The sequence below is a fragment of the Bos javanicus genome, chromosome 19 (assembly GCF_032452875.1).
Source record: "Bos javanicus breed banteng chromosome 19, ARS-OSU_banteng_1.0, whole genome shotgun sequence".
NCBI lineage: Eukaryota > Metazoa > Chordata > Mammalia > Artiodactyla > Bovidae > Bos > Bos javanicus.
In genome coordinates this window covers 48,806,614-48,815,669 of record NC_083886.1, presented here as the reverse complement: position 1 = coordinate 48,815,669, position 9,056 = coordinate 48,806,614, and the positions used below count along the sequence as shown (strand labels likewise).

At 38.2% G+C, this 9,056-nt stretch overlaps 1 long non-coding RNA gene across 1 annotated transcript in view; it reads left to right on the top strand.

Moving 5' to 3' along the window:
• Nucleotides 1-5,080: 5,080 nt before the first annotated feature.
• The window catches only part of LOC133231623 (uncharacterized), an 81,319-nt gene continuing 77,343 nt past the window's right edge, over nt 5,081-9,056 (top strand). Inside the window, exon 1 of the long non-coding RNA XR_009731170.1 lies at nt 5,081-5,207. This is a non-coding gene — a long non-coding RNA (uncharacterized LOC133231623). The remainder of the gene's footprint in view (nt 5,208-9,056) is intronic.

Sequence of the window (9,056 nt, the reverse complement as noted above, 5' to 3'; positions counted from 1 at the left end):
TATATCAATGCTTATAAACACATTTTAAAATAGTCTGAAAGAATACACATCCAGCTATTAGCAATGGTTAACTCTAGGGAAGGAGAATAGTATTGTATTTTCCACATTTCCTGTTTTGTTAATTTGCAACCCTATGGACTGTAGCCCATCAATCTTCTCTGTCCATGGGATTCCCAGGCAAGAATACTGGAGTGGATTGCCATTTCCTTCTCCAGGGGATCTTCTGAACCTAGGGGTCGAACCCATGTCTCCTGTACTGGCAGGAGGATTCTTTACCACAGAGCCACCAGGGAAGCTCATGCATGTAATAATTTCATTATCAGTTGGAAAAAAGAAGCCTAAGTACAAAAAGGCAGAAATATATATAATATATTCTAAAAGAATTCCTCTCAAGGTGATTATAATATTTAATGCTGGCAATTATCTCAGGTTATCTGGAAAACTCCTAGTCCAACCCCCACATATAGAGAACTGATCTTCCAGTGAAGGTGCCCAGGTACACTTGATCATTAATTTAATAGAAGATTAGGCAGCCGGCTGAGCCACTCCTCGCTTGCCAGGCCACCGTCCAGAAGCGAATTCCCTTGCAGCTCTCCAAAAGGAGGTCAAACGAGTCCCCGGGGATTCTCAACAGAAAGAAGTTGCCAGAGGCTAAATTTGGCATCGTAGCCAAGCCCTAGACTGGGATAAACTGTGCCAGCACTTTTCAGTTATGCTTTCAAGACCTTGATCAGAACAGGCAGGACTAGATAGCTGTTTCCAAGAGTGCCTTCGCAGCCTGAATTGGAAACAATTGTTCAAACCTGAATTTCGGGATGAACTTGAAAATGTCAAATTCCTCCTCTGCCTCCTTGACCTATATTATCATTTTTTAAAGGATATTTAAATTCCCTTTCTTTTCTCTTGCTCCAAGCAGTTTATCATAGTAATAATTTCTGCTGACCTGATCAGATCCTCAGTTTAGCCTTTCTTAAGACAGGAAATACAGGCTAGCCATCTGTTTTATTTTTCTTTTATCTTTTTAAGTGTAAATGGCCTATTTTGTATTTAAGTTCCTTTCCCTCCCCCCTTTATTGGCCTTTTTTTTAAAATAAAAATATTTTGGTGAACTGTAATTCACATACCATCAAATTCATCCTTTTTTAATAAATAATTTTTGTTTGTTTATTTTTGGGCTGTGCTGAGTCTTTGCTGTCGCACAGGCTTTTCTCTGGTAGTGGTGAGCGGAGGACTACTCTGCAGTTGTGGTGTACAGGCTTCTCATTGCAGTGGCTTCTCTTGTTGCAGAGCTCGGGCTGTAGGGTGCACAGTAGTCGTGGCTCCTGGGCTCCAGAGCACAGGCTTAATGGTTGAGGCACATGGGCTTAGTTGCTCCACAGCATGTAGGATCTTCCTGGATCAGGGATTGAACCTGCGTCTCCTGCATTGGCAATCGGCTTCTTTACCACTGAGCCACCAGGGAAGCCCCCTAAATTCATCCTTTAAATAATTCAGTGGGTTTTAGTAAATTCACAGAGTTGAGCAACCATCACCACCATAGACTTTAGAACATTTCATCACGCCAGAAAGAAACTGTTTACCCATTAGCAGTCATACCCCATATCTCTTTCCCTCCTGCTCTAGATAACTATTACTCTCTTTCTTTCTATATAGATTTGCTTTTTCTGGATATTTCATATAAATGAAATCTTTCAATATGTAGTCTTTCATGTATAGCTTCTTTCATATAATGTTTTGAGGTTCATCCGTATTGTAGCATGTGTCAACTCTCCATTCCTTTTTAAGTAGCAGAATAATATTCCATTGTTTGGCTATATCACATTTTATTTATTGATTCATCATTTTATGCCTATTTGAATTGCTTCCACTTTGGAGCTATTATGAATAATGCTGCTATGAATATTTATATACATGTTTTTGTGCAAATATACATTTTCAGTTTTCTTGGGTATATACCTAGGAGTAGAATTCCTGAATCATTTGGTAACTGTATTTTTAACCTTTTTGCAGGGGAGAGGATGCTTCTCTGGTTTTGTTTCTCTTTTTTAATTTTTATTTTATATTGGATTATAGTTGAGTAACAATGTTATGTTAGTTTCAGGTATACAGTACAGTGATTCAGTTATACATACACAAGTTTCTGTTTTCAAATTCTTTTCCCATTTAAGTTATTGCAGAATATTTAGCAGAGCTCCCTGTGCTATACAGTAGGTCCTTTTTGGTGATCTATTTTAAATATAGCAATGTGTACGTGTCAATCCCAAACTCCCAGTCTATCTATCCCTTTCCCCTACTCTCCCCTCAGGGTGGTGGTTGTTTAGTTGCTAAGTCATGTCTGGCTCTTTGTGACCCCATGGACTATATAATCTGCCAGGTTCCTCTGTCCATGGGATTTCCCAGGCAAGAATACTAGAATGGGTCGCTATCTCCTTCTCCAGGGGACCTTCCCCACCCAGGGATCGAACCTGCATCTCCCGCGTCGGCAGGAGAATTCTTTACCACTGAGCCACCAAGGAAGCCCCTAGGGTAAGCATAAGTTTGTTCTCTAAGTCTGTGTGTGAGTCTGCTTCTGTTTTGTAAATAAGTTCATTTGTATCACTTGTTTTAGATTCCAAGTCCAAGTGATATCATATGTTTGTCTTTGTCAGTCTGACTTTCTTCCCTTAGTATAATAATCTCCAGGTCCGTCCATGTTGCTGGAAATGGCATTATTTCATTCTTTTTAATGGCTGAGTAATATTCCACTGTGTGTACCATTTTTAACTTTTTGAGAAATCTCCAAACTATTTTCCAAAGCAACTGTACCATTTTACATTCCTACCAGCAATGTATGCAGACTCTAGTTTCTCTATATCCTTTCCAATGCTTGCTGTTGTCCGTTCTTTTGATTATAGCTATTTTGTTGGGTGTAAAGTGGTATTTCATTGTAGTTTTTAAAAAATATTTATTTATTTTAATTTTTACATTTTTTGGCTATGTTGGGTCTTAGTTGCATCACACAGGATCGTTGGTATGGTGCACAGGCCCCAGAGTGCATTGGCCCAATATTTGTGGTGCATAGGCTTAGTTGCCCCACGGCATGTGGGATCTTAGTTCCCAGACCCAAGCTCAAACACGCATTCCCTGCATTGTAAGGTGGGTTCTTAACCACTGGACCACCAGTGAATTCCCTTCATTATGGTTTTAATTTGCATTTCACTAATGACTAATGATGTTGAACATATTTTCATGTGCTTATTGGCCATTTGTATATTTCCTTCAGAGAAATAGCTATTTTCATCCCTTCCTCATTCTTTAATGGGGTTGTTTGTCTTCTTATTGTTGAATTGTAAGAGTTCTTTATGTAGTCTGGATAATAGTCCTTTACAAGATATATGGTTTGCAAATATTTTCTCCCATTCTGTGGATAATCTTTTCACTTTCTTGATGAGGAAGAAGGAATAATAGAAAGAGGACATTAATGGATAAAGATTTCTTTTTCAGGTGATAAAAAATGTTCTGGAATTAGATAGTCATGATGGTTATACAACTGTGAATATAGTAAAATCACTGAATATATTAAAATGGCAATTTTATGGTACATGAGTTACATCTCATTTTTAAAATATAAAAGTCACTTTAAAAAGTATCAGCTGATCCACATGACTTCAAACCTAAAATCACCATTTCATTTGAGTTGAACAATTTCTTTTTACTGATGCTGCTAGATGCTCAGATACAAAGGTGAAAAGACTTTGTTTCTACCTTTAAAGAGGCCAGAGTCTAAAAGGGGAGATCATCATATACATACTTCATTTTAATTGAACTTGGTTAGGACTAAGATAGAGGTGTGCTTTGGGATCATGAGGGTCATACTAAGAAACCTGGGCTTCATTAAGGCAGTAAAGAATCATTGAAATTTAAGCTGGGAATTGACATGATCAGTTTTGTGTTTTAGATACATCATCTTGGCAGCTGTGTAGAAAATTGCTATGAAGGCAGCATGGCTACTATCAGTTCAGTTAGGAGACAATTGCAGTAGTTTGATGAGAAGTAGTGGAAACTTGAATGAAAGCACTGGTGGTAAGAATAGAGAAGAGGTCAGGTTCAAAAAATATTAGGTAAAACTCTACAAAACTTGGTGTGATGAGGCATAAGGGGGAGGGAGAAGGCTGAGATGACTCAGATTTCTGGCTTGAGTCAGTGGGTGGATGGTGGTGACATTAACTGAAAAAAAATATAAAAAGAAGAAATTTGTGGGCTTAAGTAATAACTTTAGTTTTGCACCAAACTTTGGCATGAGACACCTGGAAAATGGTCAAGTGGATGTGTCCAGTAGGCAATAACCTCACTCTTTCTCTGATACAGTTTCCTGATTTATAAAATTGCAGTATTGTAATGAAAATAAACTAACTATTAGAACTGGTGTTAGGGGTATTCACTTAATCTGCTTTGGGAAAATTGCAGACTCTATTAACTATTAAATATTTGCCTAGCTTTCTGAAAAGAAAAAAGAAAACACCTTGCTCAGTGGTATCAGAGGCATATTTATATTTACAGGTGCAACTTCATTTAAGCCCACCCAATGAAAATACAAAAAGATCAGTCAGAGGGTGGTAATTTGCTGTCCCCAAAGACTCAATGTAAGATTCTTTTAATTAGACACTCCTCCTAGTGAACATAAACCAATTGCCTTAGAGATATTAGACTTAACATAAATTTCAAAAATAATAAAAGTTAACATTTATTTTGTGCTTGTTGCATGCTAGGCAAAGTGCTAAGCTCTTTATAACTATTAGCTTTTTTATCCTCACATTAACATATTGAGGTAGATATTCTTAGCATTCTCATTTTATAAAGAAAAAAATGAAGGTTTAGAGAGATTAAATAATAGAACCAAGATCATTAATCTAGTAAGCAATAAAACCAGGATTCAAACTCAGGTCTCTCCTGAGTATAAGTTTGTGAAGAAGAGCTATTATTTTATATGAAAATCCATGGTTATATGCATGCTTAGATCAATTTAATGATCAAAATAGCAATCTAATTTCACTTATACGGAAATTATTAACCTTCCACTATTGCATTCTTTGCAGCCAAAGATGGAGAAGTTCTATTCAGTCAGCAAAAACAAGACCGGGAGCTGATTGTGGCTCAGATCATGAACTCCTTATTGCCAAATTCAGACTGAAATTGAAGAAAGTGGAGAAAACCACTAGACCATTCAGGTATGACCTAAAGCAAATCCCTTCTGACTATACAGTGGAAGTGAGAAATAGATTCAAGGGATTAGATCTGATAGATAGAGTGCCTGAAAAACTACAGACAGAGGTTTGTGACATTGTACAGGAGGCAGGGATCAAGACCATCCCCAACGAAAAGAAATGCAAAAAAGCAAAATGGTTGTCTGAGGAGGCCTTACAAATACCTGAGAAAAGAAGAGAAGCTAAAGGCAAAGGAGAAAAGGAAAGATATACCCATTTGAATGCAGAGTTCCAAAGAATAGCAAGGAGAGATAAGAAAGACTTCCTCAGTGATCAATGCAAAGAAATAGAGAAAAACAATAAAATGAGAAAGACTAGAGATCGCCTCAAGAAAATTAGAGATACCAAGGGAACATTTCATGCAAAGATGGTCACAATAAAGGGCAGAAATGGTATAGACCTAATAGAAGCAGAAGATATTAAGAAGAGGTGGCAAGAAAACACAGAAGAACTATACAAAAAAGATTTTCATGAACCAGATAATCACAATGGTGTGATCCCTCACCTAGAGCCAGACATCCTGGAATTCGAAGTGAAGTGGGCCTTAGGAAGCATCACTACGAACAAAGCTGGTGGAGGTGATGGAATCCCAGTTGAGATATTTCAAATCCTAAAAGATAATGCTGTGAAAGTACTATACTCAATATGCGAGCAAATTTGGAAAACTCAGCAGTTGCCACAGGACTGGAAAAGGGCAGCTTTCATTCCAATTCCAAAGAAAGGCAATGCCAAAGAATGCTCAAACTACCACACAACTGCAATCATCTCACACGCTAGCAAAGTAATGCTCAAAATTCCCCAAGCCAGGCTTCAACAGTATGTGAACCATGAACTTCCAGATGTTCAAGCTGGATTTAGAAAAGTCAGAGGAACCAGAGATCAAATTGCCAACATCCATTGTATCATTTTGATCCATTGGATCAAAAGCAAGAGAGTTCCAGAAAAACATCTACTTCTGCTTTATTGACTATGCCAAAGCCTTTGACTGTGTGGATCACAATAAACTGTGGAAAATTCTTCAAGAGATGGGAATACCAGACCACCTCACCTGCCTCTTGAGAAATCTGTATGCAGGTCAGGAAGCAACAGTTAGAACTGGACATGGAACAACAGACTGGTTTCAAATAGGGAAAGGAGTATGTCAAGGCTGTACATTGTCACCCTGTTTATTTAACTTATTATGCAGAGTACATCATGAGATACACTGGGCTGGATGAAACACAAGCTGGAATCAAGATTGCCGGGAGAAATATCAATAACCTCAGATATGCAGGTGACACCACCCTTATGGCAGAAAGTGAAGAGGAACTAAAGAGCCTCTTGATGAAGGTGAAAGTGGAGAGTGAAAAGTTGGCTTAAAACTCAACATTCAGAAAACTAAGATCATGGCATCTGGTCCCATCACTTCATGGCAAATAGATGGGGAAACAATGGAAAAAGTGAAAGACTTTATTTGGGGGGGCTTCTAAATCACTGCAGATGGTGACTGCAGCTATGAATTTAAAAGATACTTGCTCCTTGGAAGAAAAGTTATGACCAACCTAGATAGCATATTAAAAAGCAGGGACATTACTTTGCCAACAAAGGTCCATCTAGTCAAAGCTATAGTTTTTCCAGTAGTCATGTATGAATGTGAGAGTTGGACTGTAAAGAAAGCTGAGTGCTGAAGAATTGATACATTTGAGCTATGGTGTTAGAGAAGACTCTTGAGAGTCCCTTGAACTGCAAGGAGATCCAACTAGTCCTGGATGTTCATTGGAAGGACTGACGTTGAAGCTGAAACTCCAATACTTTGGCCACCCGATGTGAAGAACTGACTCATTTGAAAAGATCCTGATGCTGGGAAGATTGAAGACAAGAGAAGGGGACGATAGAAGACGAGATGATTGGATGGCATCACCAACTCGATAGACATCAGTTTGAGTAAACTCTGGGAGTTGGTGATGGACAGAGAGGCCTCGCGTGCTATAGTCTATGGGGTCGCAAAGAGTGAGACATGACTGAGGGACTGAATTGAACTATTGCATTCATATCCTTAATTCCTCTCTAGAATTCCTAATTAATTTCCAGATTCATTTTCTAATCTTCTTGTAGGTCTCATTTTTCTCTCTGCCCATCTTCCCATCTTCTCATCACATTGTTCTATTTGGTACACAGATTGAAGACATTCAGTAAAATAGGGAGGCTTCTGCTTTCACATAGCAACATTTATGGTAGCTTTCAGAAGGGCCTTTGTCAAACTCATTCCCTAGCTGTGTTCCCAGATTCAGGACTCATTGTGGTTCAGCCCAGAAGCCCATCAACACAAAAACTTATTGGAGGAGGAGGAAAGGCCAAAGCAAATGTATGTTCATGACAAGATGGCCAGTGGTCCCAGAGGAGTTTGCTGAGTGGGAATGGAGAAGTGAAGAGCCATTTTTTCTTCATTAGACAGCATGGCTGTGCTTTTTCAGAAAATGGAAAGAAAGCCAACTGAGCAGAATCATGTGTGGTAATGAGACATTTGGGCACACTGAATGGGCACCACAGAATTCTTCATAAGATGGGGGTAGGCTGGCAGTAGCTGCTCGGGGCTCACCTAGAATATGTTTGGGGGGATTTCCCTGGTGATCCAGTGGTTAAGAATCCGCCTTTCAATGCAGGGGACGCAAGTTCAATCCCTGGTAGGAGAACTGAGATCCCACATGTCTTGGGACAACTAAGCCCATGCACCCCAATGAAGAGCACCACAACAGCAATATGATGCTGCCAAAAATAATAAAATATAAAGAAATAAAGAAGATATGTTTGAGTGACGGTATTTCTGGACTCCTCAGACCCAATTAGATTGTTTAGGCTAATAACAATCCCTGCCCATGATTATTTATCTGAATAGTGACCAAAAGTTTTTAGAAGGACCTTCCCAAAGGATAGAACTTTAATTTAACTTGCAGATTTTAAAAAACTGTTGGACTGAATTTATCTTTTCAGGATGAGACGGCACCTCAAATAATCAGGATGCATTGTGCTCAGGATCTAATTTCCCAAATGTCAGCATGCAATCCATTTCAAAAGTAATTCACTTTGCAATGTGTTTTCCCCATTACACTCATATGGCAGAAATTATTGCAAATAATAGCCTACAAAGCTGGGATAGTCATTAGATCAGCTAAAGGGTCAGACTGGGCTGTTGATGGTGAAGCTTATTTCTGTTGAAAAGACAAAGAGAATCCACACTATTTCAAAAATAAACATATTTGATTTCTTCTATCAACTCTGCCTCTTTCTGGATTCACATATTCACTCCATTCTTCAAGCTTATCTGTACACAGTTGCTTGAACATGACTTACTATTTTGACTCTTTGCCTTGGGTGTTCTTCTCCCTGCTTAGAAAAATCTATGCCCTTTCTCTTCTATATATTCCCATCTAACCTTCAAAACCAGAACATATCTCTTTTCGTATGCCTTTCCTAGGATCACATCACAAAGATCATTTATTATTTTTAGTTTCCTTAGCTATTACAGCTTTCGTTTACACTATACTCTTTTTTTCTTGAAGCTATTAAAATATTTGTTTGGATTTCGTCTCAAATTGTGTTGTGTGCACATGTTTTAGCCCCAAATTATTAATAGATTTTACATTCTTTGAAGAGTTAGAGAGCTGTGGTTTTTATTTCTTTAGCATCTAGTAATAGAACAACAACTCACAAAAACTAAATACCATATTTGTGATAAACTCCAACCAGTTGTAGACATTTGACAGTGATACCAAGAAAGATTTCATTAAACAGGTATCAAATCAATTTCAGAAGATTAAAGATGAACATCTAATC